Source organism: Mirounga angustirostris, unplaced genomic scaffold (assembly GCF_029215605.1).
Source record: "Mirounga angustirostris isolate CCGP_5_RB_7025 unplaced genomic scaffold, mMirAng1.0.hap1 SCAF_3, whole genome shotgun sequence".
Taxonomy (NCBI): domain Eukaryota; kingdom Metazoa; phylum Chordata; class Mammalia; order Carnivora; family Phocidae; genus Mirounga; species Mirounga angustirostris.
In genome coordinates this window covers 59,634,092-59,661,722 of record NW_026991711.1, presented here as the reverse complement: position 1 = coordinate 59,661,722, position 27,631 = coordinate 59,634,092, and the positions used below count along the sequence as shown (strand labels likewise).

Genomic DNA, 27,631 nt, shown 5'->3' with positions numbered 1-27,631 from the left:
ATACTGGTCATCTGCCAGGTGAGATCTAGGGTACTCTCACAGATCCTATTTGCTAGATTGCTGGCATGAATCTACCTGGAAAAGAAGCAACTGCTTTAGATTCTATTCATCTTTGTTGGTAGGTATTTATTTAGCTATCACCTAATTATATTTCTGGGCACTGGTACAGTTAAAGTAAATCGAACAAGCCAGGTTCTTCTCTTTTCTATTCAATGCAACTGCTTTCTAGGGATCTAAAATGTTGCCATCAAGAATGATTCTGCTAATCATGAATCAAAAATATATTTTGCAGATGTTCATTGCAACATTATTTAACACCAGTCAGGAAAAATAGAATGGAAACAACCTAACTATTCAACAATATAGAATTGGTTAGACCTCATCATGGAGTCATTAAAGAAAATACCGTTGTAGAAGAATATTCAGTGCATAAGAGTTGTTCAAGATATATCAAGTGAAAAGAAGCAAATTTTACAAAACTGCATTTTTTAATATTACCAATTTGAGGCAGAACATATAGAGTAAAAAATATATAGCATAAAAGCATTATTTAGAAAATATAAAGTAAAAAAGCATTAGAAATAATATTAACACCAAAAGGTTAACAGCAAATATCTTCTAGAATTATTGGTGATTTTAAAAACTTTTCTTACTTTTGCTTCCCTTTCTTTTCTAAAATGAGTATGTATTACTTTTGTTATAAGAAAAAAACTCTTTGGGGTGCCAGGTGGCTCAGTGGGTTAAGTGTCTGACTCTTGATCTCAGCTCAGGTCTTGATCTCAGGGTCGTGAGTTCAAGCCCCACATTGGGCTCCACACTGGGCATGGAGCCTACTTAAAAACAAACAAACAAACCCTTTTAATAAGAAAACAATTCAAGAAAGAAAAACTAAATTCAGCATGGTTTACAAAGAGGCAGAATACAATCCCATTCTTCAAAGGAATCAGATACCCACTGAGAGTCATGATTCTTCCAAAACAGATTGGTGAGAGGATCACGAAGTAGGAGAGATGGGTATATTAACAGATTGCCAAGCATATGATACGATTGTGACACCAAGTATTCATCATTTTCCAATGAGGAAACAGAAATTGAGAGAGATTAAGAGACTTGCCCAAAGTCACAGGAAGGAGCCTAGGGTCAAACCCAAATCTACCTGACTCCAAGTTTACTCTCTTTCCACTTGCAAACACAATGGTTTGAAAAAAGGGTATCTGGGGTCAGCCTGCCTGGATTCAAAACTCCACACTGCCATTTATGAGCCACTTGACTTTAGGTACATTTTTAACCACCACGCCTCAGGATTTCACATAAAGTTATCGTAAGGTTTAAAGGAATTAACATGTGCGGAGTACTTAGAGCAATGCCTAACACAAAGCAAATACTGCATAAATGTTAGCTAATTTTACTACTATATAGGTAACCTGTGCCCTAGTCAGTGCTAACTGGTCTAGAAGGGGACATTTGACTCTAGGTGGTTCAGTGACTACACTTCCTATATTCAGGAATCAGGAAGGTTGGGTTGATTGGGAGCTTCTCACAGATTCTATCTTCCTTAGATCCTAGGCACACATCTTAAAAGTTTCCATAGTCCATGATTCAGACCATTGCCTGGCAAACCAACTGGGTCTGTGGGTTCAAGTCCCCTTGCCACTGCTGATCTATGAAATATGAGTCAGATCTATCCATGTGAATTCCAAACCCATTTTCCAAGAAGCCAAGAGGGAAACTGCCATAGATACAGAGAGCCTGTTGGATCAGTTGATTTTATTCTACCTCTCATCTAATCCAGGACAAGTCTGCAGAGCCCACCCCTGGCTGATGGAAGCTGGCTTTCCCTTCACATCTGGAGCCAAATGGACATTTGCTTCAGGGCACAGGAGAAGGATATTGGTATCTCAAAGACCCCAGGTATATCCCAGTGCAGGTTTTCCCCAAGCCAGTTTCCTGGAACAACATTTCTGAGACATGTCATATCTGTTGTATGAAAAAAAAAATGCTCTGTGGCCAAATAAATTCGGAAAACATTGCACTAAACAAGATTATAGAGTTTCTGAGGATCATTAACATGCTAATACAGAGTGTGAATCTCTAAGGGGGATATGATATGCAATGTTTCATCACTATATACCCTTTGCTCACATATTCAAGGACCTATATGTCATGGAACATTTTGGGAAATGCTCTTCTGGCTCTGTAACCACAGGTCCTCATTGAAGGGCAAAATTGACAAATTTCTTGGCTATGCAAGAATCTTGGTTTGAAGGATGGTTAATTAAAGGAAGAGAAGGCAAATCCTTGACCAAAAGGATGGATAACAGAACAAAGAAATTTGAGCAGAGGCAAAAATGAAGATGGAAGCAAAGTCAGACATTCTGAACAGAAGGTGAAAAGAGGATGGGAAGGTATAATAATTTTCTATGGCGGCTGTAGCAAATTATCACAAACTTAGTGGCTTAAAACAACACAAATATATTCTCTTACAACTCTGGAGGTCAGAAGTCTGTCCAAAAAGAGTTTTAAGGGGCTAAAGTCAAAGTTTCACAAGGGCTATTTCCTTCTGGAGACTCTAGGGAGAATTTATTCATTGCCTCTTCCACTTTCTAGAAATGGCCATGGTTTATGGCCCCATCACTCCAATCTCTGCTTCTCCAGCTACATTGCCTTCTTTTGTCTCTTACCTTCCTGCCTTCCTTTTAGAAGGACCCATGATTATGATGGACCACCTGGATAATCTAGCAAAATATTCCCCTTTACAATATGTACCTGTTTTGAGACATTAAAGTCAATTCAGATGGCAAAGTAGAATTCAATCACTAATGAAATGTTTAAAAAATATATATTAAACAAAAAAATGTTTTTACAAGATAAAAAATAATCTTCTGCAATGCAATAAATTGCAGAGCACCAAAATTTTAACTCTTTAGATGACTTCAGTTTTTGGTTTCAAACTCTAGAGACAATCAAAAAGAAAAATCGTTGGCAGAATTTCTAACTGTTTTTATGTTTTTCTTTCTTGCTTCATTTACTTGTTACACTGTTTAAAGAACATGATGAAGGTGCTCTTGCATGACCTGTGGCCTTCAGATGGTCAAAAAGTTTATTCCAGGATGGAAATTCACTATGGCAGGTTGCACAGCTGATAAGAACATCACTCACTGTCTGTGGTTCAGCAGGTATTTTGACAGATTTTTTTCATGTCTTTGGCTTTCTTTCCTTTGGGTTTAGGAGCATTCTTAGCTTCACTTTTTGGATCATCACAGAGTTTGACAGTCTCAGTGACACTGATACTTTCTTGGGGACTCCCATCCAATTCTTTGGCTCGGTCTTGATTTAAGTTGTTATCTTCTGATTCAACCTTTACTTCTTCTCCAGTTTCATTTTCATCCTCCATCCTCAGAGGCGGCCATTTCTACCAGGTCCCTGTGCCACTTCCTAACTGGGGTTGTCGCTTCCTGGCCATGAAGCGGATGATTACGAAGCGGATGATTACCAAGCGCCAGGAGAAGCACCGGCAGATGCTGATGCTGGAGAAGTTGTCACATGAGCTGCTGGAGGCTTTTCACAACCAGGGCCCTGTGATCAAGAAGAAGCATGACATGCACAAGATGGCCAAGGCCAACCATGCCCTGGCTCACTACTGCTGGTGGTAGAGGGAGGCTGAAAGCTCTCTGCTGCAAGATAGTGGGAGCCACTACCACAGCGAAAAACCCGTGTGGGTTAAGTAGTTCCTTTCTAAGGGAGCAATGTATCTATTGCTTGTTAGTTCTTTCTTTGGGGGCTAGAACTTGCTTTTCCTGTCCCATCTCCTTATAAAGAGGGAACGTATCAATTTGGATTTCCCCCAGGAACTTAAGATCCATCCAGCCTCTCTTCCTCAATTCGGGGTAGAACTGTGGTGGAGGATATGAAAGGAAGCGGTTTTAACATTAGAAAAGGTGTATTAGAAAATTCTCACCCTGAACTGGTGTCGCATCTGAGGTGGTACTGCCATTTACTAAAATCTTTTGGAAATAAAAAAAAACAAAAAAGCTGCAAAGCAGTTTCTGCCAAGTAAAGTAACAGATTCAGAGGTTCATAGGTTCTAGGGACTATTCTGGATATATTTGGGAGGCCACTATTCAGCCTCCTATAAAAAGGGAGAGGCTAGAAGTGGGAAGGGAGGTAGGGAAAGGATCGATCGGTACATCATGGTAAGTTGAGATGGCTTAGTCTCCTCACCAGCAACAGCCAAGATTTCTCCCTGCCACTTTAACTAGCTAGGCACTCCCCCATTATAACAGGATGGGTTAATGCTCCCCACAGGTACATTTCAGTGCAGAATGCAAATCAACCCCTCCGTGTGTTACTGGCAGGTCCAAAAGCTTCATCAAAACTGCAGAAGACAACTAAATTTTCTTCCTAATCTGAGTATTAGAAAGAAAACTGCAACATAGACATGTGTAGGAAAGAGGAGAGTTAAGTCAGGGGTTTAAAATCTGAGTTGCTCTTTCTCTTATTCACCAGTTTGTTATACCTATATTTATGCATAGAACTTTATAAAGACTTTATTTATTTATTTATTTATTTATTTATTTATTTATTTATATTTCAGAGAGAGAGCGCGCACAGTCAGGGGGAGCGGCAGGCAGAGGGAGAAGCAGGCTCTCCGCTGAAGAAGGAGCCCAATGCAGCACTCGATCCCAGGACCCTGGGATCATGACCTGAGCTGAAGGCAGATGCTTAACCGACTGAGCCACCCAGGCGTCCCTATGCCTAGAATTTTAAAGCAAATATTTCATTCTGTTAAGTATAAACCCTGCAGAAGAAGACAACATACCTGTACACACAAATTATATAGTGGGATTGAACCACTGGTGTGTTGAATGATATGGACAAAATTATCCAGAGTTATTTTATATCTTAGACAAATCTTTGAAGGCACAGGGCACCCAAAGTCTGCTGGTGTAAGAGCTTTGTCCATGTCCTGCCAGAAAACTCAAGGATGCACTGAATCAGCCAGCCAGTTGGCAGTAGGCAGAGGGTAACCAGCAGTTACCCTCTACTATCTCCGATTACCTAAGCAAGAATGGACAACATCTTGATTGGACGAACACTATCCTCATTCTCACAAAGTTACATCCTTGCCCAGAAAGGAAGGGATGCTCCAGGTCTTGTTTATAAAGATCTCCACACAGAACATAAGGTATGGAGATAAACATAAGGCACACATACATGTGACAGCATTGTTTTCCCTCAAATTATGTTTACGATCTCTTAAAAATCCAATCCCTGCAGTTAATATAAGTGTCAATGTGAGAAGAGCTAAGCTGTCAATTTTCACTTTGCCAATTTCCCAAGAAGAAACAAAGAATTTTTTTCATGTGTGCAAGAATTCCCAACTTTAGTCAAGACTGGAATTTCACTGTTTTTATTTTTATAGCAGCAGTGTTTTGCCCATGGCGGGGGGGGGGGGCAGTGAAATAAAGAAACTGGGAAAAGAGAGACAGTTTGCCATTGACTAAGAGACAGGACTGGGAGTGAGGGGTAGAAATCACAACAAATTTTCAATTTTTATCCTGAGGGATTTGGTCAGTTATTGGGTCAAACCCATATAAAGATGTCAAATAATGCTGATATAGGGACCTTGAAAAATCACCTTTTGTTTTTGTGGGAAAAAAGGAGAGAGGAAATTGAGGTGAAACTGCAAAAGTTTCATTTTTTCATGAAACCAGCAAAAGAGAAGGTCCTCTTCAGCCGCCAGTGCAAATGTTTTTGCGAAGTCCAACTGCCAAGTGTCCTTTGATGCCTGCCAGTTTTCATAATTGAAAGATACCTTTTTAAATGAACTTGCTGGTTTTCTATTGGATGAGAGGAGCCTTCCCACATGGGGATGGTTCTCTTCCTTCAAGGACTTCACTGAGGCTCTGTGATGCTGGAAGGCACATCACCACAAGAACATAATACTCAGTGGCACTATTTTGGACCAAACTGATGGGTTAAGACTTTATTCTACAAATGATATGATGAAATGCAAATCAGTAATCTCTGAGCAGTGCCAGACAATCAGTTTCCACAGGAGAATCTTATTGGTCTGCTACTAATAAAAACAAATCTCATCTTCTTATTGAAAAACTTTGCAGAAAACCTGAACTGGGAGAATAACCAAATAAATAGAGTGAAGGCGAACACTAATGTCTATAAGAAAACTACTATTTTTGTAGAGGGAAAGTCTGCATAAAGACACCGAAAGCATGTTTTCATTGCACTCCATCAAGACATTTAATAAAACTGCCATTCCTAACGCACTACTAGCTACTTTAGAATTGTTTTCACAGTTACTCAGCAGGAAACTAACATTTGAACACACCAATCTTTTGAGTTGCAAATTCAATTTTAAACTTTTTATTTAAAAGACCTCAAGAATATCTATCACTCCAGGAAGAGGAATGATAATAACATTAAGCTTTATGAATTATTACTTTCCGATCAAGGGTGACAGACTTGCTTATATGAACAGGGTGAGACTTTTCATAAGCAGCAGAGTTCCATCCAAGTTCTCCCTGATTCTATTTGCCAAAGAAAGGAAAAGGATATTACATTTTAAAATAAAACTCCTCCAAATAAAATCCTACCAAAGCTTAATGTCTGAGCAATCTTGTGGTGCCTTTATGTTGTAAATGCCGAGGTTTTATATTACTTATATAAGCTTTAGTCTCCAATAGAGCTGGCAAACAAACCCCCAGAACACTGAAACAGCTGTAGTACTGTATCTGAGTCATTTGGGCCAAAACAGGCATGGTGACCTGAAACAGAAGTGTTCTCTCAGCTCACTGCAACTCTGTGCTTTTCATTTCCACGTCCAGACAAAGAACTAGTAATGGCTTCTAATCTCATGAAAACTCAGTGAGGCATACATGTTGGATATTAAGGCTGATACTTGCTAATATTTTAAAGGGTCACTTTGAAGGAAAACTTCATGTTCTTGGAACTAAATCCAATTCCTTAGAGCCTTTGACCATATTATCATTACAAAGAATGAATCTCCCAGATACCCAAACAGTCATTCCCAGCCAACAAGACATGTATTTTAAATAAGAAAACCAAACAAGGATGTCTACAAATCCTCTACATTAAACTGCATTAGTCCACGCTCCCATTAATTTGGTCAGTTACAGGACGGGCCTGAAGTTTGCTAAGTAAATCAAGGATGTAAAGAAGTATAATTTAAATAGCTTAAGACAAATTGTTTCTTAAAGTCCTTTTAAAATAATCTAGAAGTATTTCTTCAACTATAAATAACTGACATGCTAATTATAAATAATGCTTTAAGAGTGACATGATAATTATAAATAATACTCATCTATAGGTCTTCCAAGACCCCCTAGGAGGCAAGTGTTCTCTTTCCTTACATAGTTTAAGTTACTCATTGTCTGAGAAGGTGGTAAACCCTTTAGCTTTAAATACAGTTTGTTAAATCATATGTCTCACAAATTCAGGTTGCTTTGCCCCCATTAGTCTGAAATAGTACATTTTTACTTCAATTCCTTAGTGCACCTTTGTTCCTAGACCATGAGCTCACTGAAGGATGTTAGGCAAGTTACTTAACCTCTCTGAGCCTCAGTTTATTCCTCCAGAGAAATAATAGTATCTATTTGATCAATGGGGGTCTATAAAATGTTTAGAGTGTACATGGAACAAAGTAGGCACTCCGTAAATAACAGCTATTATTTATATCAGATTATTTATATCAGTCATAGAGATAGACTATGGAAGGTTCAGTTGCCATTTTAAGATGCCAATTTAAAATTTCTCGGATTTGGGGGCCAAAAACCTATAACAATTAAAGTGACTTTGACAAAAGCCCAAGAGGGAATCCATAAACCACTCCAAGGGAGGAAGAGAAGCTCAGGACACATTCAATAAGCAACATCACTGTAACTAGTAAAGCAGATCCTTTAAGACCAAGGAAACTGGGTAAACACAGGCTGAGTATCAGCAAGAGAAGCCACTTGAATGAGGACATCCACACACATAGACTCAGACTAATTACTGAGATTACATTACATTCTACCACATCCCAGTCCACCTTCTTCTTCTCTATAAGCTAAGTGTTCTATAAATGAAGGTCAGCATATTACCTTTAATGTGATTGCTTTGAGAGGCTTGTACCCCCCTCACCTCAATTTTCTGGAAACCTCCATTTTCTTAACTCTCCAAGGCAGCTTTGCAGCCAAAAAATCTGAGAGCTTGCTGAGGACTTAATCTACAAGAATGTCAGGTTCCAGTGGCAAAAAAAGGAGCTTGTAGTTGTTCTTATATGCAAAGCCATTTTTCATATGGAAACTGAAGGCTTTGGTGGTGGCACTATGAATGCAGTGGCTCTGACTCAAAGGATCAGTGAGCGCACTTGACCCTTTGTATACCCATAAACACTCCCTTTCATTCCCATTCAACTCAACAAATCTTTACTGAGCTTTTTCTACCTACAAGGTACTGTGCTACATTCTGTGGAGGAAAGAGGAATAAGATATGGCTTCTGTCCTCCATTTACAGGTACCATTTGTAGGCCCTGTTGCTATTTGCAGCTCCAAGTCTCAGACCTTGGTTGCACCTCTAACTTTTACCTAGAAAGAGAAACCCCGACACAACACAGATCTCTGCTTTATGCCTTTCCTTGCTTAGAAGGAGCTGTATTATGTGAATTTCTTTTTGTAATAAAGATATTTACCTGTCCCTTGAAGGTTTCATATCTTATAAGTGAATTCATTCAAGCCTCATTCAAACCAGAGTATTTGGTCAAAGAGGAAGTTAACTTTCACTCCATCACAATGAATGGAGGTCATCTTTGAAATATGACATAATATGATTTTCCTTTTGTAGAAGTTCCTTTCTTTCTTGGCTCTGCCACTTGCTGGGAGAGATCTTGAATGAGCTGCCTAACCCCCTGCACCTAGCTCCCTCATCTGTAGCATGGGATAGTCATAGCCCCTACCTCATAGAACTGTTGTGAGGCTTAAATGACAAAAGATAGAATCCTCATGGAACAATTCCTGGTACATAGTAAGCAACTAATAAAGATTGGACATCATTATCATTTTTAAATTACAATAGTACTAACTGTAGTATTATCCTGTTAGTATGTCAGTAGACTCCTTAAAGGAGTATCCCAGAAGAGTGAAATAGTTCAGTATATATCACAGTATCTTCTTAGTTGCCAGAATGCCATTAAACCATCAACCATACTATGTGCCTAAGAGAGTAAAAGAACTGAACCAGAGTATGGAAACTTCAATTTTAGCCCCAGTTCTTCCATGAATTTGCTGGGTGGCTTTGGACAAGTTAATTTGTAGGACTGCCAGGTAAAATGCAGTAAAATACAGGATGCCCAATTAAATGTGAATTTCAGATAAACAACAAATTTGTAGTATAAGTATGTCTCATGCAAGTGCTAAGTAGTTACTCATTATTTTTATGAAATTCAAATTGAACTGAGTATCCTGCATTTAAATTGGATTTAACCTCTCTGAACCTCAGTTTCTACATAAATCAAATTTCTGCATTTGATTAGGCCACTGTTTCCCTAACCCTGTAGAACACTATTTCTAGGGCATGCTTTTTAATTAAAAAAAAGAGGCCATTCTCCAATTAATTTGGGAAATATAGAAGGCTGTATCTTTTCAAAACTTGCAAAATAGTATATTGAAGTATATGAAAACTCTAGCAGTAAATAAACCTGTTTAACTTTGTTTAACCATCATTTCCCTAAGGCAATTATTTATAGAATTGTTCTTTAGCACCACTTAATACCTCTAGCACACCTTTTGGGATATGACAGTCCAGGTGATACCTAAGGGTCCTTCTATCTCTAAAAGTTTATGCCAGGATCCAAGATTGAAGGCCCAGAGATTATATAGTCTAAAGTGCCCCTCCTCAAAGCAAATGTAAGCATTAACAATCTACTGAGTATAAAATGTCACCCATTCAGCCGAAGTTTCTAAGTAGAACTCAATATCTGGTCATGGTCAGAGCAGGTGGTACCACGAGCAACTTAGAGTAAAGATTTCTTTTTTAAAAAAGAAGGACTTTAAAAAATTTCCTAAAAGTTTTTCCATAAAATCAATATCGCATGACCTACTGCCTCATATACCTTCAGTAGTTCTTCTACTGAACTGCTGACAATTTTCTTAGTGTAAAGTTAAATAGTGTTAAGTATATTTATATTGTTGTATGACAGATCTCTAGAACTTCTTATCTTACAAAATTGAAACTCAATACCCACTAAACACTAATTCTCCTTCTCCCTCTCCCCCACCCTTCATGACCACCTTTCTACTTTTTCATTTAAATGATTCTGACTATTTTAAATATTTCATATTAGTAAAATAATACAGTATTTATCCTTTTGTGATTGGCTTATTTCACTCAGTATAATGTCCTCAGGTTTATAGATATTGTAGCGTGACAGAATTTCCTTCTTTTTTAGGGCTGCATAATGTTCCATTGCATGTATATACAACATTTTCCTTACCCATCCACCATTCAGTGGACATTTGAATTGCTTCTAGCTCTTAGCTATAGTGAATAATGCTGCCATGAACACGGATGTGCAAATATCTCTTCAAGATCCTGCTTTGAATTCTTTTGTATATATACCCAGAAGTGGGATTGTTGAATCATATGGTAATTCTATTTTTAATTTTTTTGAGGAACCTCCATACTATTTTACAAAGTGGCTACACAATTTTGTATTCCCACCAAGGGTGCAGAAATGTCCCAATTTTTCCATATCCTTGTCAACACTTGTTATTTTCTGTTCTGGCCATCCTACCAGGTATGCAGTAATATCTCATTGTGGTGTTGATTTGTATTTCTTTTACGGTTAGTGATGTTGAGTATCTTTTTGTATACTTGTTGGCTAAGAGTCAAAATCTTTTCTACTCCATCGATTCAGCTCCAGAACTACCAGGCACTCAAGGATGCCATTACCGGTCCCCTAGGGCCATGTTGTTTTATTTCACCCTCACATTGTGCAGAAGTGAAGTGATGTAAAATGTATCAAATACAGACACCTACATATTACTGAGCACTTCTGACTGCACTGTCTAAGTGACAATGCATTCAGTTAGTACTGTTTAGGGAATGACTAAGGCCTCAGATGACTCTGCTTTTCACCACTATTGCCAAGAGAGTTAAACCAAACTCTGTCCTTGTTAAAACAACAGAAGTTTAGGGACACCTGGGTGGCTCAGTCAGTTAAGCATCTACCTTCAGCTCAGGTCATGATCCCAGGGTCCTGGGATCAAGTCCTGCATCAGGCTCCTTGCTCAGAGCTCCTTCTGCTGCTGCTTTGAGAATTTGAGAATTCTCAAAAAATATTTATTTCATTAAACATCTAGAATGTAAGGTGTCATCAAAAAATGGGAGAATAAAGACCTCCAAAAATCCTCTCCTACATAAAAGCAAAGAGAAATCTGGCTAAATTGTCAGAATTAACTTTTTTAGGACTCTGGAAATGAATCAAAAGCTTACAATGATCTGAGGAATGTTTGTCCATAAAATGGTTGAATCTCAGTAAGTATAGAGAGCTTTGTGACATTTTTAACTCATCCTCTTCCCATTATTCTCTCAGACAATTTTCCTCAGATACACAGTAACCTTGAAAACTAACAGCCCACAGTCATGTTGAAACAGCAGCATTGTAGCCACTGGAAGGGGCAGAAAGAGGTTAGAGTTTCTTCACATATCCATTTCCAGAGAATTGTAACTATTTGTCTAGGGATACCCTGGAAAACCCCACTTTCAAGACTGCCTTTATTTGATCTGACTCACAGGTCACCTAAACAAACAGCCTTTTTCTTAGGGCTATTTGTTAAAAACCACCAGAGGTAAATAATGAATATTGCAGCTGCCTGAAGTAGGAAAACAGTTGTTACAAACCATAGACTAAACAAAAGACTTTAAAGGAAAAGTTGAGATGTCCGTAGATAACTTTGAAAACCTCCAACCTATTCCTGGAAATCTAGAAAGCCAAATGCATATGTGGAGTCCTTCACAAGCCCATGACTATGCACATGCTCAGAGAATATCAGAGAAGTTCCTAACTTCTCACTTCTGACTGAATTTGTGGCTTTGTATAAGCAGGAAATGATGGCTAAGGCAGAGTTCTCAAGCTCCTGGCTGAGTGTTGAAGATGTAATCCAACATGTACACAGAATCCCTCAACAAAGATTGGGAGACTTACTGGTTACAGACATCTAAAAAAATCTCTTTCTGATCGTTAACTGACCAGAGAAAAGACTTCAGTGGCTACACACAACAAAAACTACAGACTTTGCAAAATTTGTTCAGAAAAGTCACTAAACCAAACCCTATGAGGGAGGAGAATCTGATTTCAGGTGAACACAGTATATGTTATGAAATATCTGATTTTCAACACAAAATTACAAGACATGCAAAGATTTTTTTTTTTTAAGTATAGCCCACACACAAGAGGAAAATGTAGTGAAGAGAAACTGTCCCTGAGGAGAACCAGACATTGGACACAGTAGACATAAACTTTAAATCAGCTACTTTAAATATGGGCAAATAACGAAGGAAATCATGTCTACAGAATTAAAGGTAAGTATAAGAATGGTGTCACAACATATAGAGAATATCAATGATGAGATAACAACTATAAAAATGAACTAAATAGAAATTCTGGAATTGAAAAATATAATATTAAAATGAAGAATTCACCAAGGGTTAGCTCAATAACAAATCTGAGCAAGCATAAGAAAGAATCAATGAACTCTAAGATAGGTCAATTGAGATTATCCAGTCTCCCTAATAGAAATAAAAAAGAATTAAGAAAAAAACCAGGTTCAGAGATCATCAAGTAAACCAAAATATGCTTAAATGGAGTCCCAGAAGCAGAGAACGGAGAAGGGAGGGGGTAAAAAGAATATCTGAGACATAATGACTGAAAACTTCCCAAATTTGATTTTTAAAAAATTCTGCATAGTCAAGAAGCTCACAAACTCCAAGTAGGATAAAGAAAAAAAAAAAAAACAAAACACCTAGTCACATCATAATAAAACTGGTGAGCCATAAACAGAGAATTTTGAAAGCAACAAGAGAGAAGCATCTCATCAGATACTATGGATCCTCTATTGGAGGATGTTCTAATCTTATCAGATTAATAGCTGATTTCTCATCAGAAACCACGAAAGCCAGAAGCAGTGGAACTATATATTCAAAGTGTTGTGGGGGAAAGATTATTATCCAAGAATTCTATATCCAACAAAATTATCCTTCAAAATATGAAGGAAAAAAATAGGATATTTCTAATAAACAACTGAGATCATTTTTTACTAGCAGAGCCCTCCTAGAAGAAATACTAAAGAGAGTCTTTCAGGTTAAAATAAAAGGCTAGAAAATAACTTAAATTCACATGAAGAAAATAAAGAGCACCAGAAGATAATATAAATGCATTTTTTGTTTGTAACTCTCTTTTTTCTCCTAAATTATTTTTAAAAATTCATTAATAATTATAAATCCATGTTGATAAGCATACATATATAAATATGTAATTTGTTGACAATAGAGACACAAAAGAAGGCAAGAAGAAATAGAGCTATATAGGGGGCAAAGTTTTGATATACTATTAAAATTAAGTTGGTATTATTCTGAGCAAGATTGTTACAAATTAAGATGTTAATTGTAATCCCCTAGGTAACTGCTATAAAAATAACTTAAAATATTGTAAAAGTAATGATCAGTATACTAGAAAATATTTATTCAACACACAAAAAAAGGCAGTAATGGAAGAATAGAGGAACAACAAAAAAAGACATAAAACGTAAAATGCAAACATCAAATGACAGATGTAAATCATACCTTATCAGTAATTACATTAAATAAAAATGAGTAAACATTCAAATTAAAAGGTGATATTGGCAAAATGGACAAAAATATAACCTAATTATATGCTGCCTACACAAGGCACACTTTAGATTCAAAAACACAAAAGACTGAAAGTAAAAGGATGGAAAAAGATATACCACACAAATGGTAAACAAAAGAGGGCAGGACTGTTTATACTAACAGCAGACAAAATAGATCCTAAGACAAAATTGTTACTAGAGATAAAAACCAATCCATAAAGTAAATACAACACTTATAAACATGTATGCATCCAAAAACAGAGCCCCAAAAAACATGAGGCAAAAATAAAATTGAAGGAATAAATGGATAATTCAACAATAATAGTTGGAGGTTTCAATACTCACTTTTAATAATGTATAGAAGAACTAGACATAAGAATAAAGCAGGAAATAGAAACTTAAACACTATAAACCAACTAAAACTAACAGATGTCTATTGAACACTCCACACAACAGTTAAGATACACATTCTTCTGAAGTACAAATAGAAAGGTTTTTCAGGATATACCACATGTTAGGCCATAAAACAAGTCTCACTAAATTTACAAGGATTGAAATCATACCAAGTATGTTTTTCAATCATAATGGAGTAAAATTTGACATCAATTACTGTAAGATATTTGGGAAATTCACAAATATATGGAAACTAGGCAACATGTTCTTAAGTAATAAATGAGTCAAAGAAGAAATCACAGGAGAAGTTAGAAAATACTTTGACATGAATTAAAACAAAAAGATAATATATCAAAACTTATGTGATGCAGTTAAAGCAACACCAAGAGGCAAACTTATAGTTATAAATATCTATTATGAAAAAGAAGAAAGATCTCAAATCAATAAACTAATCTTATACTTTAAGAAACTAGAAAATTAAGAAAAAATAACACCCCCGAAAAAGGAAGGAAAGAAATAATATATATTTGAGTGGAAATGAAATATAAAAGAGAAAAATAGAGTAAAATCAATGAAACTAAAAGTTGGTTCTTTTTTTTTTTTTTTAAAGATTTTATTTATTTATTTGAGAGAGAGAGCACATGAGATGGGGGAGGCTTGGGAGGGTCAGAGGGAGAAGCAGACTCCCTGCTGAGCAGGGAGCCCGATGCGGGACTCGATCCAGGGACTCCAGGATCATGACCTGAGCCGAAGGCAGTCGCTTAACCAACTGAGCCACCCAGGCGCCCTAAAAGTTGGTTCTTTGAAAAGATCAACAAAATTGACAAACCTTAAGCTTAGACTTACCACAGAAAAAGAGAGGACTTCAATTTCAAAATCAGGAATGAAAAAGAAACCTTGCAGAAATAAAATAAATGATTTTTGATTTATACAAAAAATAAAAAGGGTTAAAATGAACTATATTAATAACTGTATGCCAACAAATTATACACAAATTATTGTGTCCCAGGAAGACACAAACTACTGAAACTAACTCAGAAAGAAATAGAAAACATAAATAACCTAAAGAAGTAAAGAAATTGAGTTAGTAATGAAAGCACTTTCCACAAAAGTAAAGCCCAGGACAAGAGAGCTTCAGTGGTAAATTCCACCAAATGTTTAAAGAAAAATTAACACCAACCCTTCACAGACTCTTCCAAAAAATAGAAGAGAAGGTAATATTTCCTAACTCATTCCATGAAATCAGTGTTACCCTGATACCAAACCCAGACATCACAAGAAAACTATAGACCAATATCTCTAATGAATATATATGTAAAAATTCTCAACAAAGTACTGACAGTCAATTCAGCGATACAAAAAGAAAAGAGGGGGGGAGTGATTACACAAAATAATTAACTGGAATTTATCCCTGAAGTGCAAGGTTGGTTCAACATACCAAAATTAATCAATGTCATGCTCCACTTTAATAGAAAAATAAAACAAAAATCACATGATCAATAGACATAGAAAAAGCATTTGAGCAAATCCATTATAAAAAAAATCATGCACTCAACAAACGGATAGAAAGGAGCTTCCTCAACCTGATAAACAGCATCTAAGAAGCCCACAGTGAACATCATACTTAATGCTGAAAGCCTGAAAGCTTTCCCACTAAAACCAGGAAAAAATATGTTCTTTCTAGACACTTCTAGAAAACTTTCTAGACACTTCAACATTATACTGGATGTTCTCACCAGGGCAATTAGTGAAGAAAAAGAATTAAAAGCATCCAGAGGGGGAAGGAAGAAGTAAATCCATCTCCATTTGCTGATGACATGATCATATAAACAAAATTCTAAGGAATCCACAAACATTTATTAGAGCTAATAAACCAGTTCAGCAAGTTTGCAGGATATAAGATTGATTTAGAAAAATTGATTGTATTTCTATACTCTTGCAATGAACAATCTGGAAATGGAATTAAGAAAATTTCATTGACAACAGCATTAAAAAGAATAAAATGCTTAGGAATAAATTTAACAAAATAAGTGTAAGACTTGTACACTGACAAATACAAAACACCATTGGAAGAAATTAAAGAAGACCTTAATAACTAGAAAGACATCTAGTGTTCATGCACTGGAAAACTTAAAAGTATTAAGATAGCAATACTCTCTGAATTAATCTACAGATTTCAAAGTCCCTATCACTATCAAATCCCAAAAGCTTTTATTTGCAAAAATTGACAAACTAATCCTAAAGTTCGTATGGAAATTCAAGGGACTCAGAATAACCAAAATAACCAGAAAAAAGAAGAACAAAGTTGGAAGACTCACACTTCCCAATTTTGAAAACCTTGTGCTCTCACCAGCAAGCACATGAAAAGATACTCAACATCATTAGTCATTAGAGAAATGCAAATCTAAACCATAACATAACACTTCATAGCCACTAGGATAGATTTAATCAGAAAGACAGTATATATGTATTGGTGAGGATAAGGACAGATTGGAACCCTCATACAATGCTAGTGGAAATATAAAATGATAATCACTTCTAAAAAGAGTTGGCAGTTCCTCAAAAAGTTAAGCATAGGGGTGCCTGGGTGGCTCAGTCAGTTAAGTGTCTGACTCTTGATTTCAGCTCAGGTCATGATCTCAGGGTCATGAGATTGAGCCCTGTCGGGCTCCGCACTGAGCATGAAGCCTGCTTAAGATTCTCTCTCTCCCTCTCCCTCTGCAGCCCCCCACATCCCCCACCCCTGCACTGCTCATGCATGTGTGCGTGCTCTCTCTCTCTCTCTCAAAAAAAAAAGTATAGTTATAATATGACTCAGCAATTCCACATCCAGGTATATACCCAAGAGAACTAAAAATATATTCCACAAAAATTGATAGGTGAATATTCATAGCAGGATTAATTATGATAGCCCAAAAGTGGAAACAACCCAAATGTCTGTTACTGATGAGTGGATAAATGAAATGTGGAATATTCAAACAATGGAATATTATTCAGTCATAAAAGGAATGAAGTTCTGATACATGCTACACCATGGATTGTAACCTTGCAAAAGACCACATATGGTATGATTCCACTTAAATGACATATCCAAATAGGCAAATCCATAGACACAGAAAGTAGCTTAGTGCTTACCAGGCACTGGACAAGGGGGTGATGGGAAGTCATTGCTAACTGTTATGAGGTTTCTTTTGGAATGATGGAAATGTTATGGAATTAGATATTAAACAGTTGCACAATTTTGCGAATATACTAAAAAAAAACACATTGAATTTTACAATTTAAATCAATGACTAATGTATGTGAATTACATTGCAATTTTTACAAAAAGACTAGAACTTGATATATCATTCCAAATATTCAAATTAGAAGAGTTTGCTCCTAAGACAAGTAACAGGTAGAGAGTGGATCAAGATCAAGAATGGAACTTTGTGGAAAATGAGGAAATTCAGAAATAAGCAGTGGGAGGCCAACCCTCCATAATTTTTTAGGTGAGCAGTAGGGGGAGCCCTTGATAACAAAGAAAATTACAAAAATAATATTTATGTTTCTGATCATAAAATTAATGCATTCTTTCTGCAGAAAATCTGGAGAAATACCAAATAAAGGTAATTTAAAAAATCACTGTCAATTCCACTATCCTGAGAACCACTATTAACACTTTATTTGTGCAAATCCTTCCAGTCTTTTTTCTGTTTGTACATATGTATATATATACATATATAACCAAACCCACCTTTTTTTTACAAAAGGTAAAACATGCTGTATGTGCAGCTTTGAATCCTATTTATTTCACTTTACATTAAGTTTTACATTTTTCTAGTCTTAAGTATTTTTGAGAACATAATTCTTATTTCCTACAGATGTACTGTAATTAAATAAGCCTACTTGTGAATTTTTTTCTGTTATAACACTGCAATAAACATACTTGTACCTAGATCTTTATATTCCTTGAACATATTTTCTAAGGATAGATTCCTAGAAGAGGAATCATCAGGTAAAATATTACCCATGGCTTTAAGTCTTTGGATACATATTGCCATATTTCCAACCAGAAAAATTCAAATATCTTCACATTTCCTCCAAACAGTGTATAATACTTTTTTTTCCTAAACTTTCTTCCGAATATGTAATCATCTGTTTCATTGTTTAAAACACTTGCCAATTTAATAGACAGAAGTTGGTGCCTTCCTTTAATTATTTTTAAATAGTTATCATTTACATATGGTAGAATTCCTTTTTAGGACACAGTTCTATGAATTTTGACAAACCTACATAATCAAATAACCACCACCTCAATCAAGACAGAGATTTCTAACATCGAGAAATTCTGTGTCTCTTGGAATCAATCTCCTTCTTACCCTCAACCCCTGGGCACCTCTGATCTGTTTTCTGTCCCTGTATATTCTCCATAACATTTTTATTTCCAATTGGAACCAAAGCCAGCCATTCGCAACTAGCACAATGTCTTCTGTTGCTCATTTAAAAGCCATGTTTTCTTTGCTGACAACCAAGAGATCAGTCTCCATGTCAGCAAACCTGAACTCCAGCTCCAGACACAGGCAAATTCCTCCCGTGAAACTTGGCCTGACTTCAGTTGGGCCGACATGCCCAGACAAGCCTGACAAAGCAGAGGAGCCAGCAGGAAGAGCAGCCCTCATGGCATGGAGTACCAACGGCACACGTGTGTGTGTGTGTGTGTGTGTGTGTATGCATGCACACACACATCGCAGAGTCCCAATATATTTTTACAGGTTTTATACATCTCCAATGTCAGTAACATACTGGAGAGGAGATGAGCCAGCAAGTTCTGAGAAATAATCCTCTTTGAACCTTTCCTCTCCTTCATCTGATTGCTGAATGGTGTGAGTGTGTGGTCTGTGGGTGAGGACTGGAAGGTCTGGGGAGGGATGGCCCCTACTGAGTCAGATCACAACATCAACACCTTGGGGTGATCCAAGGCCTGAGAACCAATTTCTGAAGCATATAAGTCGCCAAAGAAACGCGCCTTTAAGAGTAAGATTCTCATTTTTGTCATTTCTTTTAACGTCCATGTTCTCCCGTGATCCTTCTTTCCCTGGTTCCACACATACACGGCTTGGGCCGCATTCCTAGTTCACTTAAGTACTGTTGTAAAGAAACCTATCTGTGGTTTTATGTTACCCCATTGGAGTGTTGTCTGTGAATACAGAGCATAAAAGGGGATAAATTGCCTAACTCAGTCTACCCTTGAGGCCTGCCACATTAAAAAGATATACCACGGAACTTTGGTCTGCCCCGGAACGGCCGGAAAACTAAGAGATTGCAACGTTTAAGGAAAACTCTGAGTCTCGCTTGATGCAGATAACTCTCTGATCTACTGCTATGCCTATATACAACATTTTATATTTGTCAAGGCCCCTCAACAGTTATGGTTAATAACTAGTCTTAGAAGAATATTTGTAGCTCATATCAATTCTTATCCTGGAGACAAGTGAGGAGAAGAAAGATGGGAGAACAGGGCATGTGGTCAGCTTAAATTCAAACCCACAGACACACAGACTTCATAATCTACCTCGGTCTGGAGTTGACCACCTAGGGCTATTTTACCTCAAGCACAAAATACCTGAATTGTATGTCATACAAAAAGTTGCCTTATTGCTAGTATCCAAAATCTATAAAGAACTCATCAAACTCAACACCCAAAGAACAAAGAATCCAATCAAGAAATGGGCAGAAGACATGAACAGACATTTTTCCAAAGAAGACATCTAAATGGCCAACAGACACATGAAAAAGTGCTCAATATCGCTCAGCATCAGGGAAATCCAAATCAAAACCTCAATGAGATACCACCTCACACCAGTCAGAATGGCTAAAATTAACAAGTCAGGAAACGACAGATGTTGGCGGGGATGCGGAGAAAGGGGAACCCTCCTACACTGTTGGTGGGAATGCAAGCTGGTGCAGCCACTCTGGAAAACTGTATGGACGTTCCTCAAAAAGTTGAAAATAGAGCTACCATATGATCCAGCAATTGCACTACTGGGTATTTACCCCAAAGATACAAAAGTAGGGATCCGAAAGGGTACGTGCACCCCGATGTTTATAGCAGCAATGTCCACAATAGCCAAACTGTGGAAAGAGCCAAGATGTCCATCGACAGATGAATGGATAAAGAAGATGTGGTATATATATATACAATGGAATATTATGCAGCCATCAAAAGGAATGAGATCTTGCCATTTGCAACGACGTGGATGGAACTGGAGGGTATTATGTTGAGTGAAATAAGTCAAACAGAGAAAGACATGTATCATATGATCTCACTGATATGAGGAATTCTTAATCGCAGGAAACAAACTGAGTGTTGTTCGAGTGGGGGGGGTGGGAGGGATGGGGTGACTGGGTGATAGACACTGGGGAGGGTATGTGCTCTGGTAAGCGCTGTGAATTGTGCAAGACTGTTGAATCTCAGATCTGTACCTCTGAAACAAATAATGCAATATATGCTAAGAAAAAAAAAAAGAAGAAGAAGAAGAAGGTAGCGGGAGGGGAAGAATGAAGCGGGGGAATCGGAGGGGTGGACGAACCATGAGAGACGATGGACTCCGAAAAACAAACTGAGGGTTCTAGAGGGGAGGGGGGTGGGAGAATGGGTTAGCCTGGTGGTGGGTATTGAGGAGGGCACATTCTGCATGGAGCACTGGGTGTTATGCACAAACAATGAATCATGGAACACTTCATCTAAAACTAATGATGTGATGTATGGGGATTAACATAAGAATAAAAAAAAATTTTAAAAAGTTGCCTTATTTATTTCGTGAGTTGTTTTTTTTTTCTCTTACTATGCCCTGGTTACTTGTTTATCTATTAGGCATTCGTTTAGCAGTCCATACAGAGAGGGGCACGATGTGTTTTTTTTTTTTTAAGTTGTGTAAGGAAAAGTTAAAATGGAGAACCTTCTCTTCACTAACTTGGTCCTTTATTGAGAAAGGCTCCTGCCACTTCACTTAGTCCAGCTCACCCAAGGTGGGTGCCATGAGGACTCCCGGTTTGAGGATCACTGATTTAAATGGTGTTTCACTGTAACCACACCCAGGTCTGCCTCTCTGCTCTGCAGGTCTGTGGATGGCAATGTGGACTCACATGCATCTGTGGCTCAACCCACGGGAGCGAACTGCAGCCTTAGAAGGCAACGTTGAACATTTTCATCACCAGCCTTCTTGCAGGTACTTCACTAAGCCCCGGGCTGCAAATGTTCACCAGTAGGAGAGAAAGGCTCTGGTTCATGATGCTACGGGATTCCAATGATGCCTTGGGCATCGCCTGCCAGTCCCTGACCATCTCCCGTGTGCAAAGTGCCAAGCTGGTGATGCTGAGTTTACACTGTGGTGAATAACCAAGTTCCCTCCCACGAGAGTTCTGGAAACGTCAGTACTCTACCTTCTCCTGGGCTCTAGCTTAGGATGGCCTATGTGAGGGAGTTAGGGCGAGTGGACCAGGGGCTGCTGCTGGCTGATAATGGTAATGAGTCCAACGTGGCCTTTGTTTCATAGTGGCTCCCCTCTACACATCCTCCAAATCATCAGATCTCCCCATATACATAAGCAGATGCGCTCTAAGCTCGGCAGCTTTCTGGAGAAAACAAGGAGATGATAACAAATACAAAACTCTCATTGAAGTAACATCTGTCCCTGTATCAGGCACTGTGCTAGGTACTTTACTCTCATTATTTCATGCGATCCTCACAAGAAACCCTATACAGACTGATGTCACTGCTGCCCCCATTTGGTAGGTGGGAAAACCGAGGCACAGGTTAAAAAAACATACCCGGAGAAGCACATACTCAGTAAGTGACTGCATCAGAATTGACGCCCAGTGCTGACCCCCAAGCCCGTGCTCTGAACCAGAGTCCTTCTGCACACTTTCCCAGTCTGGGAGCACCATAAAGCGTTCTGAGCACCAAAATAGTCACACACGAGGGCGAGTCGAGTTTTGACAAGGAGAAGACTCAAAGTGAGAGCCCAGCTCAGCAGGGACAGAGAACGTGGGTGTATCCCCCGTGGCCTGCTGGGACCTCGTCTAGGTCCGTTTGTTTTTATAACCCCAGGTACTGCACAGTCATTTAAAAACATGTGCTGGCCAGGGTGGAGCGTCTGATGGGATGGCGCACCCGCCAGGGGCTGGCCAGCTGCAGCGGGAACGGGCCGGGTGAATGTGGGTCAGCCCCTCCAGTGCAGAAGGGAAGGGAACATTAATTTTTAGTGGGAACGATGAGGAAAGCAGTTCTGAAGTGTTTTTTAAGAAATAGAAACCAGTGAAATAGAAGCCGGCACTCTACTACTTCAGAAAAAGGAAGAGCCGAGCAACAGGCAGGCAAGCCATTGGCCGCTACCGCCAAGCTCAGAAACTTGTCAGATTTAGTTTGTTCCCCTCCAGAGGGGCAGACGCAAACCACCAAAGGGAGGTAAGCGATAACACACAGATCTGCAGGTCGGGGCCCCAGTCACAGTAGCGAACGCCGCTGTATCTCACAACTGCCCCACAACTCCTAGGGCACGGCTCACGGTGCACACATACACAGTTCTTCCTCCACCTCGGTCCCTGCCAACAAAGACCAGCCCAGTTGCAGGCAGTCACCAGGCAAGCGGCTTCTAACCTGGCCTCCAGAACCCAGTAAGTAGAGAGAATGCTTGATTTTACTGGAAAGCCCTCCTCATTCTCCAGGGATCTGTCCCAGTGGGAGGACAAGGCTTTTTGAGAAGCAGAGCCTGTCTCTATGGCCCCAGCCTGTGTGCCCAGAGCTGGGGAGCCAGGCGTATATCCAGAGTAATTGCTGCATCTAATGGTGTAGTGCTCAGACTTCCTTACCGGCTGTAACTTTCTGTTTGCCTGACCCTGTTATTACTGGCTCCTGCTTGATTTTAGGGACATTAACCTGCCCATTTGTGTCTGCTTGGGCCTTGCTGGTCAACTCGAGCTTAAAGCCTTCTTAAGAAAAGTGCTTTGTGAGTTTGCCTTTCACGTGTCTTCTCTTTTGCCTTTTTCTTTCCAGGTTCCTCTTTTCTACCCCTCACTCCTTCCCTCCACCTGGTTGGAGCAGAGGATTTTAGCTTTTCTTAGGATCACTTACCCAGCTGGCCAGTCATGACCTAAGAATATGTGGTAAGAGCCTGCTTCCAGGTCACAGATTCAGATCTGGAGAAACTGCCCAGACTGTTCTGACATTCAGAGCTGGGGCTCCAGTGCCCAGCCTCTAGCTAAGCTAGGTCCTTGCGGACTGCAAATGGCACCGAATAAGTCAGCCATCCACCTAACCCTCTGCGTGCCAACATCCCACACCCAAGGGCGTGGAAGAGGAAGGGGAGTATGTGAGACCTGCCCCCACTCAATATCAACGGGTCTTATTCATTTCTTTTCTTTAAGAAGAAGCAATACTTCTCTACAATCATGAGGGTGGAAACCAAAGCCCAACTTATTTTAAGCACACTTCTCTGTATGGTTGGTTGTCCTTGCTGCCTGGCCTTGGGGCTCCAGCTCCAACCTGTGGTCTTAAGCATAACTAGCTCTGATAACCTCATCTACTGCTAGAAGATGGCTACCATGACAAGTGGAATCAAGCACAAAATATAGTGTGAACACATGCGTGGTCTTCAGCCATTTCCCGTGGCCAGCCTCACCCCAGCACAGCGACCTGGAGTAAGGAACAAGGATAGGGTTTTATGAAAAGGGTCACCATCCACCATGGAAACTGCCGCATGATGGGGAAACTTGCTCTTAGGGGTTATTTCTACTGCAGAAAGAATTAGGGATATGGTTTAAAGACGTTTTGGCTTAGAATCAAAAAGCCAGGTTTTATGTCCTTTTAGCTTCAAGCTTCCTAAAGATCTTTCGTGCACAATCACACCTTGTAGAACTTCGGTGAGGCTCATATCACATGAGGAAATGTGTGAGAGATTGCTTTGTAAACTGGAAAAAACACCACAAATAAAGGAGGCCATTGTTGTCAGGCCTTTGTTCTGAGGCAGGAGAACCAAGGCCTAGAGAAGAAAAGTAAGAGTTAGAAATTACCCAGTCTCAGCTGCTGGGAGAATAACTCAGGCCCCTATGGATCCTCCCCTGGTGTTTGTCCTGGAACGTGCTACTGTAAGGGGTGGGAACTCAGGCCGTGCTGCTCTCATAAGTGATGAAATGGCCAATTCCACAATCAGCTGTGATAGAACTCAGCCCAAATTATTTGCCTGAAGCCTGAATCTCATTGCTAGCCCTCCACTCATTGGAGACAGAGAGTAGTGTTAAGACCATGGACATGGGACCAGGCTGCTGCTTGGGTGTGGGTCTATCTCTGCATCCCCCTAACTTGGCAACTTTAAGCAATTGACATGACCTATCTGTGCTTCAGTTTACTCAAATGTAAAATGGCGATAAAAGTATTATCCACTTCACACAGTTGTGAGAATAAAATGAATAATAAATGTAAAGTACTTTGGATGTTTTCTGATGTGTAGTAAGCTCCGTGTAGCTATTAGTCTTTTTGGATAAAATAATCTACTCTAAAAATTGACGTGTGGGGGTGTCTGGGTGGCTTAGTCGGTTAAGCATCCAACCCTTGATTTTGGCTCAGGTCATGATGTCAGGACCATGAGATTGAGCCCTGCATCGGGCTTCGTGCTCCACATGGAATCTGCTTGAGATTCTCTCCCTCTGCCCTTCCCCTGCTCACACGTGCTCTCTCTCTCCACAAATAAATACATAAAATCTTTAAAGAAAAGTGTGTTCTAAATTGTGGGAAGAGATGGAAAGAGATGGATTTTTTTTTTTAGGCATCATGGAGAATGGAGTTTGATGTGGCTTCAGGAAATCCAGTCTCGGGCGCCTGGGTGGCTCAGTCGTTAAGCGTCTGCCTTCGGTTCAGGTCATGATCCCGGGGTCCTGGGATCGAGTCTCGAATCGGGCTCCCTGCTCCACGGGAGGCCTGCTTCTCCCTCTCCCACTCCCCCTGCTTCTGTTCCCTCTCTCACTGTCTCTCTGTCAAATAAATAAATAAAATCTTAAAAAAAAGAAATCCAGTCTCTCTCCCCGCCAACTCTAGTGTGTAGTGTTGGACATGCCAGGATGGGTTAGATGATGGGCTCCAGTGGAACTAAAATGGAAAGCATGTGCACGTGGATGCCTGGGAATGCAGTGATGACTTCTTCCACTCCCCACCTCCCCCCTCCTCCCCCCCGCCTTGGAGAGCTCAAGACTAGATGAAGACAGCTGTGGCTAAATCCAGCCTCCTCCATCAACTTCTGGATGACTGTGGACCCCTGGCTTACCTCCCTGGGCCTCACTTCCTAAACTTTGCAGTGGGAGAATAGTAATGCTGGCTCATGAGATTGTTGCTCAGAGCAGTGCACATAGCTAGATTCACAATAGATTTCGGCTGTTCTCGTTATTATACTACCATGCACCACTCCCCAACTTTGTGATTTCGAGTTTTGAGAAATTACATAAATTACTCTTTGGCGGTCAAAGTGGAGGAGCAAAAGAGCCAGATAACTGTAACCTGACATCGTATTTTCTATTGAAGACAAAGGACAGGAAATGCCACATCCACATAATCAGGCTGTTTGTTCGTACAGTGTAACAATATCTGTAATCGTTGATTCAAGTCAAACTTTTTATGACTTACAGTGAGTTGTTCAAATTTCAAAACATCCCCATACATGAAAGGCCAATCGCCTTTAGACATTCCTTAAGTCTGCTTAACAAACCGATCCAGTACACATGGGGAAGCCTCATCTTTGTTTTTAACATCAGGTCTGGAGAATATGAGGTACCAAACCAACGTCTACTAATTCCAGTCTCTCTGAAGTGCCACTTTCAGTTTTGCTGTGGTTTGGCGCACCTTCATCTTTGGAGGCAATATATTTTTGAGAATTGCTCATCAGAATATTTGAGCAAACTCACAAATGGCAAGAACTGAAAATGCCAAGTGATTTCAATTTTTTTAAATAGCTCCATGGGGCTGGTGACCTTAGGTTGGCCATCAGGTTTTGGATCTGGCAAGAAAAGTCATAAAGTGAGTCAACGGACAGTGTGGAAAGGATGAGACAGCATGATTTTTTTTTTTCCCCCTTCTAGCTTCTCTAGCATCAAGGCTGCCCCTGCAGACAAGGTGCTTGGTTTCTGGCACACTGCGAGGGTCCCGGGAGAATGCTGAAAAGCAGAATGGGCTGCCAGAGTCAAAAGGCTGATATCAGTAAAGTTTGCACAAGATTTAATAGCACTGGAACATACCCACCCATTCCATTTCTGCAGCCTGATAATCCAGGACAATTAAGGGAAAGAGCAGAGATTTTGGTGGCTTTTAGCATTTTTAAAGTTTCATCTGGGCAAACACAGAAATGTCTATCAATGAATGTTATCCAGACCTTACCACTGTTTATTTTTGAGACTCCAAGATTAAACTCAAGACTGGCCTAGCCAGCAGATATTTTTGCCTTTGCCTGAGAGAAGACAAAAACGTGAGAAGAAAGAGGCTCTTGGGAGAGACTGGATTTCCTTGAGTATCCACTGAAGGTTGTCAAGCACCAGACAACAGGACCTGATTCCTGACACTCTCAACTGAGCTATCTCCTTCACAATGACATGCTAATGTAAAGAGGGCAAATTTGCAAACGTTTTATGCCTGATTAAGAGAATTATTTGAGCCCAGGAAATATGAGGGTTAAATGACTTACGTTCGTAAACATACTGCAGTGAGAAAGATTTTAGATATTATGCAGAAAAATGTTATAAAAAGTGCTGAGTTAGCCCATTCCATTCCATTGAATTGTTTGGCAATTATGGTCATCCCCAGTGCCCCAGAAAATTAAAGTACATGATGAAACTCCAATCTAAGTATATCAACTGTTATGTTACTAAATAAACGACACATCCCATTTTAAAACCATCTAAAAGTGTATCAAAAGAGGTTGTGCTGAGCAGGGACTATAATTTTAACATCATTTGCTGTACACTTTAACTTGAAGCTAAATGTTGCAAAGTTAAATCAATTTTATTTGATCTCACGGGGGGATTTACACTCTTTCATTTGGGATGGATGGAACTCTTGGCACAGTCTAGAATTTATTAAGACTCTTGTGCCACAGGAACAGTTAACTCTTTGATCCTAGCACACTCCCTCCTCATAGAAGAGTTATTTAAAAGTTACACGTCCCCTTTAAAAAAAAAAAAAAAAAAAAAAAACAAAGCCCAGCAGGGACAGACACACAATTCCCCTTTCTCTCTTTTTCCGTCTCTCCTTCCCTGAAGTTTCTAAAGCAGTTCGTTCCTTCAGCTCTAGTTTTCTTTTTCTAAATTTA

The 27,631-nt window shown here is 39.2% G+C and overlaps 1 long non-coding RNA gene across 1 annotated transcript in view; it reads right to left on the bottom strand.

Moving 5' to 3' along the window:
- Nucleotides 1–27,631, bottom strand: part of LOC135363749 (uncharacterized) — a 287,379-nt gene that overhangs the window by 112,012 nt on the left and 147,736 nt on the right. The window lies entirely within an intron of this gene.